This window comes from Ochotona princeps, chromosome 1 (assembly GCF_030435755.1).
Source record: "Ochotona princeps isolate mOchPri1 chromosome 1, mOchPri1.hap1, whole genome shotgun sequence".
Lineage (NCBI taxonomy): Eukaryota > Metazoa > Chordata > Mammalia > Lagomorpha > Ochotonidae > Ochotona > Ochotona princeps.
Genome location: NC_080832.1, coordinates 11,565,543 through 11,575,678, shown reverse-complemented (window position 1 = coordinate 11,575,678; position 10,136 = coordinate 11,565,543). Strand labels below are relative to the sequence as shown.

Here is a 10,136-nt window from a genome sequence, read left to right as displayed (position 1 = left end):
TTCCTAGATGGAATATACAGCCATCTGGACAATGAGCAGCTGGACTATGTGCTTAGCATCTGTTTGCAAGGGAAGAATCTTGATTGAATTTGAACTGTAATGCTGCAACAGGGTGGGGGGGTCCACCATGGGGGAGGGGCAAGGGGAGGGGTGGGAGGAACCCCAGAGTCTATGAAACTGTCACATAATGCAAAATAATTAATAAAAAAAGAAAGTTTATTTCCTAGATTAAAGGACTTAAGGAACAAAATTCAAAATTGAGGCCAGGAAATTCTATTAATTTATTGTGAAAGATCATGTTTATAATGAAGACCTGAAAAGAAAAACTTTATGACCTAGAAATGCATAGTTCTTTTCAATATGGTGATTGCTAGTCATAGATGGAAATTTAAATCTAAGAACCATAAAATTAAAATTTAATTCCTCCTGTACTCCTTACGTCTTGCATGCTTAGTAGCCATACGAACCACTGGCTATGTTAATTCGATAGCTCATACAGAGAATATTACCTTTCTTTTTTTTTTTTGTCAGGGGAGAGCGCAAACGCAGTCCCCCACTACCACAAATTATGCAGTCGAGTTTCCCACATTTGGGGAAATCGCAGGGGTCAGGACCTCCCAAGTGCAATGGAGGAGCCTCACCCTGGGAAAACCACCTGTCTGATCATGGTATCTCCCCTGCCAGGTAAGTATGAGAATATTACCTTTCAATGAGAACATTCTATTGGACAACATTGGCATAGAGATATTTAAATTTTGTTTTATTTTCCTGCTAGTATAAGCTCCCAGAGCCTCTAAGAGTATAAATAATTTTTCAATGTCAATTTAAATTCCAAATGCAATAGCAGATTTGTTTGTGTAGAGAAACAAATTCCTAATAGACTTTAGGTTGCACAAAGTTACACCATGTTAGCACATTTACCGCATCTCCCTCTATCCAGAGGGATTTCTAGCACACTGTAAGGGGCACCTTACCTGTTGTATATTGCATAATTTTGTTACATTAATTACTTACATTGCAAACAGTTCTTGTTCACAAATAGTAACTTCCTGTCTTCTCAGTATATACTTATTAAAATATGAGTTCTGAGAAAAAAAGCTTTAAAAGATAATTAAAAGTAATAAATTCTTATTAACTTTCATAAAAACGCAGTTAAATGATATCAGAGATTTCAACATCTCTATACAGGTTGTGCTCATCACCAATGCACTTTCAATTAAAACTGACCTTAAAAGATAGTGTTGGCAAGAGATTTTTTTTTAAACCAATAGTCTTTCTAATTATAATAGGTACTTAGATTTAAAGCAGTTCATAAGACAGCTGCGTCTAATTTACATTGACCTTTCCACAGATAGTTTTAATTACTTAACTTTTGCTTTAGAAGATTTTTTTCTACATCATTTATTCTGGCAGTATCCTTAGGGTACAACACTGTCAAAATCATCGTTGAACATTGGCTAATAATTTGAGAATACATCTTTGGTCTGTTTCCTAAAGGGGTGCAGTAATATTAGACCATAGGAACAAGGCTGCATTCAGTGACAGCAATGCATAGTTCTCAGAACGAGGGCACCATCCTTCAGTGACTGCATTCCTCCGCCCCATTGAGCCCAGCTCCAGTTTTAGCAAGGTATGTCAAGTAATTATCTCTGTAGCTCCAAGTATCTTGATCCTTGTGAGCTTCACTTCTTTTCCTACCCAGTATTAATCCCTTTTTATTGTGCTACTAGCCTGAATTTCCCTTGTCTACTTTGCTCAATCTACTTCCTGCTTCCCCTGCAAAGGATATGGTATCCTTAGCCCAAACTAAGTAAACCATAAACTGTCTTCTGGAAATTTACGTCTTTGGGCAAATAACGCAGTATCTGGAAAAAGATGGATTTTATTCTTTTCCATTAAAATGTCCTAATAAGTGTGCCGGTTGGGAGCCAGCAGTGACCCAATGGCCATTTGTTTTGCTCATATATGTAAGTGGGGGATGTGTACAGAGCACAGGACAGCCATTCTACTCCCAGGACATGTGGGGCTCCTGCTGGAAGAAGGGCAGAGCCTGAAGTTAGCTCATCAAGTCTGGCCTGAGGCTGCATGTCTGTTAGGGCTCGATGTGATATGTCCTTATGCAGACTTTCCATCTGGCCTGAACTTCTTTACAACATTATTAAGGTTCATAATGTGATCATTTCAAACAAGATAAATTGAGAAAATCCAAAACGCAAGAAGGTCATTTTCTGACTTCCTGCTTTCCCCCACTTGAATCAGACCACAGGTCTACTATGATCTATTATGATCTACTATCTAATAGAAAGCAGATCATAAAACTCCTCCTTCAATTGTGATCCTAATCTATACCTTAAGTCTGAGAGGAACTGGACCAAAGACCTTGCTAAGTGACCCCAGTTTATTTCCAGTAGGTTAGACTTATCGCTGCCTATAAAAGTGCAGTTGACCCTGGGGTTTACAGTGGATTTTGTTGTTGTTGTTGTTGTTAGTGTTTGTTTTCGTTAATTTGAAAAGCAGATTTACAAAGAAAAAGAGATACCCTATCAGCTGATTCACTCTTCAAAAGGCCACAACAGCTGGATCTGAGTCAATCAGAAATCAGGAGACAAGACACTCTTCCAGTTCTCCCAAAAGGGATCAGGTGCTCAGGGACTTAGGACATCCTCCACCGCTTTCCCAAGGAGCTGGATAGAAAGTGATTCACTTAAAGAGCTTAAACATTTATGCAAAATGTATTTAGAAACAGAGAGAATGTGTCCGAAGGGTCATGAACAGTAAAGACAGACAGAAGATTTTGTAAACACCCGAGTTAACTGTGTACCTTCCCAGTTTGAAATACAGTATGTATAGAAGTCTTCCTCATTAGGTGTCAAAAATTTTTAGAAAATTTTATGGAATCCAAGATAGAAGAAATGAACTTAATATAGCCTTCAAACAGAATTCTTAAATACGAAATTTTATTGCTTTAATCTCTCCTTCCAGCAACACACGCACACAGGCATAAATATTTGGAGTGAATAGAACATTACAACAGGGCCCGGCGTGAAAGTGTAGTAGTGGTTAAAGTCCTCGCCTTGCACACCCAAGGATCCCCTGTGGGGGCTGGTTCCAATTCCGGCAGCCCTGCTTCCCATCCAGCTCCCTGCTTGTGGCCTGGGAAAGCAGTCCAGGACAGCCCAAAGCTTTGGGACCCTACACCCGTGTGGGAGACCTGGAGGAAGCTCCTGGCTTCAGATTGGCTCAGCTCCAGCCATTGCGGCCAGTTGGGGAGTGAACCATCAGATGGAAGATCTTCCTCTATGTCTCTCCTCCTCTCTGTATATCCACCTTTCCAATAAAAAAATAAATCTTAAAAAAAAGAACATTACAACAAATGCAGTATTTCTTTAGTAAGCATGATTTGCAAACAAAGAATGGCTCAGAATATATGGAAATAATTCAAAATTTAAAATCAGTTATTCAATTACTTTCACAATCAAAAAAAGAGAAAAACTCATCTACATATGCCAATCATTTAAGTGAAATTTAACCCAGAGCAGAGCAATACACTCAATGATTGTCCCCACAAGAAAGCCCTTCTCGTTTTCTCTTGATCCGCTTCAACATGTGCCCACAACGCATGCATCTGCAAAAATCACAGGCAAATGCATTTCACATTACTTAAAATTCAGAACTATTTTAAGGAATTGCATCTTCCTCTTTGTAGACAATTTTCTTCAGAAAGTAATCATCAGGACCTGAGAACATTTTATTCTTTTATCTTAGCATCCATTCATGCATAAAATGATTGGTTATTTGAATCCATCAACCAATGTCTATAGCACATCAAAACCCCAAGGCAGAGCAAGATTAAAACACTACCATATCTAGGAAGTAGCAGATTTCAATGTTAAATTTTCTTCATGCAGCAGTATCCACAGGATATTTTCATAGACCATATCAAAGAACACTTAGCTACTAAGCAAGTAAATTAAATCTTACATCCCTAAAACACCCAAGAATAAAATTTACATTAACTTTCCAAACTTAAATATGTAATTCCTTTTTTATTGATTTTATTTATCTTATTTTTTTTTGAAAGGTTGAGTTACAGAGACGGTGAGAAACAGAGAGATCTTCCATACACTGATCCACTCCCCAAAAAGCTAAAATGGAAAGTGCTAGGCCAGACTAAAGCCGGGAGCATCTTCTAGTCTCCCGCATGGCTGAAAGTGCCTAACACCTCGGGACATCTTTTCCTGCTTCCCCAGGCACCTTACCAGGGAGATGGATCAGAAGAACAGCTGGTACTCTAACAGACACCTGTATGGGATACCAGCTTCACAGGCACCAGCCCCACCTCCTACATCAATAGTCGGAACTGAAATATGTAATTTCTATGTTATTTCTCTCAAATTCCAGACAGTGGCTATATATCAATTAAATATTTTCCTCATAGGACGAGGAAAAATTGAAGACTAAACAAACAGCGAAATACTTCCTTTCTCTGTTGTTAGAACCTTTAGAAAAATGGACGAGATTCCTGTCTCCCCACTGCTTTTATCTAAGATATAAATTCTTAGTGGCATGTCTTATTTTCTATTTTAGTAGTTATTAAGGGACCAATCTGTAAGAAAATGATTTTGAATCAAGAAAAATTTAGATAGCATAATCCTAAAACTTTCATGACAATGGTGATTATGTTGACTTTATAAAAAGTGCAGATAGAAGACGGTTCATATAAATTGCTGTATTTCTCCAACAAGATTGCCCGGTTTTTGAAAAACATAAAATGATTTTGACTTAAGGAAAAAGGAATTTATTGGAGGAAAATGAGAACCTCAAGAAATCAACAGAAGAGAAGCCTTGGGGAATAGATAGTGCCCAAAGACAATATTGTTAGGCAGGAATTGGGAATCATAGATACTTCAACAAGAAAGGGCTGCTCAGTTCGGAGCAGGTCAGCACTCCGCTTTTTCTTATCAGTACTGAAGTTCTTCCGCCAGGAAATGCCCTTACCCTGGGAAAATACCATAACTCAAAGGAAAATACTCCACCAGGAAAGGAGAAACACCTATTTTTGTTTGTTTGCTATCACTTTGTAACTGAGAGCACCTCTGTGAGCACAGTTTTTAGACAGTACTGTAAGTATGAGAACAGGCAGCAATTACACATAGGATCTCACAGCACAGAAACATCACTACTACCTTCTCCCCACTGGGATCCCTATCGTTCCTCGTCTCAGAAGGAACGTCTGAGCACCCCTTTTCTGGAGTAACAGGATAAGAACACATAGCATTTCATGGAAAAATTGAAGGAAAAGGTTGCTTATTTTGATACAAAAAATTTGAAACACAGGTGCAGCATTATTTCCTGATACACCTGTTAACAAACTTTTTAATTACTTTTTGTGTGCATGGATTTCAAATTTGTTTTGCCTCAAAATAATCCTTTCTTAATGCCACATTCCGTTAGCATTTGGAAATCCTCTCAGGCAAATCCTCTGTTACCAATAGCAGATGTGGGTTGGAGGCTATTTTATCTATGCCCAAGCATGTCATTCTTTTCCTGAAAGTCAACCAGAACAGGAATGATGCTGAGAGAGCCATTCAAGACAAACAAAAACATTCCCTAAGGAGCCCCCTAGAACTGAAACGTTGGCATAGCAGCCCTCCAGATCAGCTCCTAGAAAACCTCAGGTTTCTTGACTTTTCGTAAGTGGAGAAGTGAGGTACTGCCAAAAATCCTTCAACACTCCTTCAGAATCTAAGGCGGGGAGACAGGGAACGGACCCTGCTGATGTTAACTTCTGGTATGTGGTAAGGACAGGGAGGAATCTCCTAAGAACGGATGCACTTCCAAAGTAGGTCTCATCCTAATAAACCAATACAACTGAACAGATTTATAATTGAAGAAGAAATATTAGGTCCAGGAGAAAGTTGAGGGAGTGGGGAAGCAGAAAAGAGAGGAGAAATTGAGGGGCATAATGGGGCAGAAGACAAGTAGGGCCTGGCATCACATTGTTCCCCTCCACAAACTTGGAATTCCTGAAGGAGAAATGATAAACATTCTCAGAAGATGAGGTAGATTTCCTGCCACAGTAGTCAAGTCTTACTTCCTAAAACGTCCTGTATTCTAACCTCAGATGGGCAGTCCTTGTACAAAGATGTCCAGGTAAGGCTAGGCATTGCTAGATGCTTCCCGATCACTACACACTTTAGTGTTTAAGATCCAGGCATAATGCTTCATTTGACTATTAATCCAAACTCTATTCCACACAGTATTCTTGAATATTGACATTTATTATTGTGTTTTCCACTGATCAATCCCTTTCTTTGGCAAGACAAAGCTGTAATTAATTTAGTAGAAAAAAAATTTTTCTAACCATTAGGGTGAATATAATTTCCAAGTCACCGGAGGTAATTTATAGGATATTGAAGATGTGTATGGACATGACTGCTATTGGACTTCTAACAATATTGAAGGTTTTAAGATTTAACTGAAATTTTACAAGTTTCAGAAACGTTTGCACAAATAACTACCCTGATCCTGAAGTATTTAAATAAGTTTTAGAAGAAATTTTAAAAGACAGGAAGAGTTTTCAGCAGGAAAGAAAAGAAAAGCTCATTTTGGGAACACACAGTATATTTATCCGAAACACCCTGAGTGAAAAGTAAATTGACCGAGATGAGAACATTAGATTTTTATTACATTGTGTTATACATCAACAGCCTAGTGGCACCTGCCTTCCCAGGTCACAATGCCCTCCAACCAGCAATGCTCATTGAACCAGCAAGTTCTTGAGTTTCCTTACAGGGTTATTCAAATCTGAAATCATTTAAAGAACTGGGACTAGATATTTTGTTAACATGGCTTTTATTTTGATAATAGCACTCTATTTAAAAAAGTTAAATAGAATTATATAATTCTATTAATTTTACTAATTGTAAAAACATTAATCTTGTTATAAAGTATGTTTTTAAGTAATTTTATTTTATTGAAAATTCTCAAGTTTAAATTATTCCTATAGTGATCGTATTATTTGGTCATTTTCTGATGTGTTCTTTGTTAATGCAAATCCCTTTTCAATAGCTGGATATCCACATCACTAGTTCTTTTTATTTCATCCCTTTTTAATCTTTCCTTCTTTCTTGGGCCGTATTTCTTAACAGAAACCTTAGTCAAATTTCTTTTCTTCTAAATTTTCTGAAATATTATTCTATAAAACTAGGGTACTTATGCTATTTTGTGAAATCTGATCTCCACAGTGCAATGCTAATATGTCATTTTACATATGCTTGCAAAGTAAGAGAACATTAACTGATTTGTGAAAAAACATTTTGCTTTTACTTGTGTGTAATGAACGATGAAAATTTGCTATGTTGTTCTATGGACCTATTGGGTATTCTCCATCTGAGTTAGTTTATTATAATATTTAACCACATTTTTTATAAAAAAAAAAAAACACTGGTTATTTTGTGACCTATGTTCCATTAGAATACCCTCAAAAGTCCTGCAACTCCTGTTATTAATTAGTAAAAAATTTGTGTCTCAGTAATTCAGCTCTTCCCTTGTCACATCCCTTAATGAGCTACAGAGCCATGAAACAACATATGTTAATTTAACATTACTAGAATTCCATCAGTAGAAATTTTTAGTGATATTCACACACTGGTAATACAATGTCAAGGTCAATACTTAATGTTCTTAATGACTTGAGCAAGCATTCATCAGGGATCTCTGTCAAATTCAGGACAAGGCAGGAGTTTAGAGATGAATAAACCAAAGTGTCCTTAAACAATTGATTTGCAAGAAGGAAGGAGGTGGGATTTATATACGAAGTACATACACAACCACAAATGCCACCAAATAGAAGGCGCTGAGAAAGTGCTCACCTTGACGATAACAGCCACCAGGGAGTACAAATGGAAACACACTACACTGTTTATACAACAAATTGTAACCTATTCTTTTTTTCAATTTTACTTATTATTATTATTATTATTATTATTATTATTACCATCATCATCATTCTATGATACAGTTCCATAGACCCTGGGATTTCCCTTATCCCTACCCCAACCCCTCCCACTGAGTTCCCCTATATTATTACCATAGTATAGCTCTTCATACACAGTCATATGTCCATATTGCAGCCACAGACAATGGCAGAGAGTCCAGCATCCTATTGTCAAGATACAGTAAACAGTTTCATTGGGAGTCCATCTTTAGTCTGGAAGTAGAAATGCATACTGCATTGTATCCTCACATCTGGATGTGAAAATCCCCAACACACAGTTACTATACTAGATACAGGGAGCGGTTTGTCTTAGTTTGTTGTTTTGCAAGTTCACTGTCCAAAATCAGTCAGAGTTGGGTAAGGTTAGAAGTGGCACCTGCAATCTGAAACAGTTCCAGGGATCCCAGAAAGCAGAGACAGGTTGCACACTTCCAAACCTACACAATCGCTCTGCCTAGAGCAGCTGTGATTGGACCATAAAATCCAGCCAACAACCTAATCTAATCTAGTCACTTCCCAAGTTTATTACCTCATCTTTAGATACCACAATTGGAGTAAGCCTCCGTACCTAATCCATCCACAATCAACATAAACTTGAGAGACCAACTAAGGCCCAAGAAAGACTCAAATTTAATATCTGAACTAATGTAATCAAAAGTTGGAAGTAATGATTACAATGTATTTGATATTTCAAACAAAAAATTTTGAGACCCCAACAAAAAATAATGAAAGTAGACAGTCTGGCAAAAGACATGAAGAAATAATTAAGTGATAGAAAAATTAATGGTATTTTAGTTGAATGCTATTAGAAATCAGAGAAATACAAGTTGTACATAACATGACACAATCTATGAATGTTAATATTAGATGAACAAATACTGAAAAGATTTCAGTGTCAAGAGATTAAATGAAAGCTATCATATATAGTTAGTGTATTTGCTTAAAAGTCTTCATAATGTAATCTTGCCACCTACCTTAATGATTATAATTATGAATGGTTTTGAATACATATGAAGTTGCAGTACTAAGCAAAAGAAATGTATACATTCTACATATTACATAGTATGGCATTGATTAATGAACTGGCCATACAAAAGATACATTTCTATAAAACAATTGAGCATGAAACAGTAGAAACAAATTTATTTCATGAAAAGATGTTCATAAAATTTGCTAATGAAAATGATAAGTGAACACACCTTTATAACTTCAGCTATTTAAGCAAAAAGTCTTAAATTGTCATTACAAACTTTAACTGAATGTACACAGGTGCATTATTTTAAACCACATTGTTAAAGTCACAGAGATGTCAAATTTCAAAAGAGAAGTGTACCAATATTGTCTTGAATGGGAAGTATTATTTGTGAATGGTGCCCCCCAGGAGTGGAAAGTGTCTTCAGGCTGTAGCCATCTGCTGTGTCTCTGAAAGTAATTGGAGGGTAGGGAAGAACTGGGCTAGCACTTAAAACTGGGAACTTGATTCCTGATGACTTATAAACAGGAGCACAAGTACAGTTAGGCATTGATTCCAAGAACTCAGAAGAAAGCAGGGTTTTGATCAAGTCCCACAGTCTGAAAAGTCAAGCGAAAGGAAAGGGAAACCTCCAGTTCCAGAAAGGGAACTGACAGGGAGATAGAGTGGATACACATCCACATGCGAGGATTTCAAGACAATATTTCATCAACATAACCCTCCTACCATCTTTCCATGAACTTTTTAAATACCCTACCATGCTATGGAATGGAATATAATGGCATATCAAAAATATTGAAATGAGGGAATCTTAGGATTATTAACATGTCATACTGTTTAAGAAAACATCAGAAAAAGTCAATAATCCTAAATTCTTAATAATTCCTATCCTGGAGTGAAGTACAGAAATAAGGCAGTGAAATTTCATTCAGTGGCTTCAATAATACACCCCCAAATTATTGAAGTTTTACTTCTTGATAAGGTAATATATTAAAACAGTTGAGCATGAAACATAAAGAATTTTGAGATATTAAAGAATACCTCATAATTCTTTAATATTTGTATATACCTTACATTTCCATCTCCATGAGTGAACTATTAATTAAACAAAGTCCCACTTACTGTTGAACATGAGTGAAAACAGAAAATATTTACTTGGAAATG

General features: G+C 36.7%; 1 non-coding gene across 1 annotated transcript; it reads right to left on the bottom strand.

The window, feature by feature from the left end:
* Positions 1 to 528: 528 nt before the first annotated feature.
* LOC118758296 (U1 spliceosomal RNA) lies at positions 529 to 692 on the bottom strand. The gene has a single exon (XR_004995627.2). It is a non-coding gene; the product is annotated as a U1 spliceosomal RNA (small nuclear RNA).
* Positions 693 to 10,136: the final 9,444 nt, after the last annotated feature.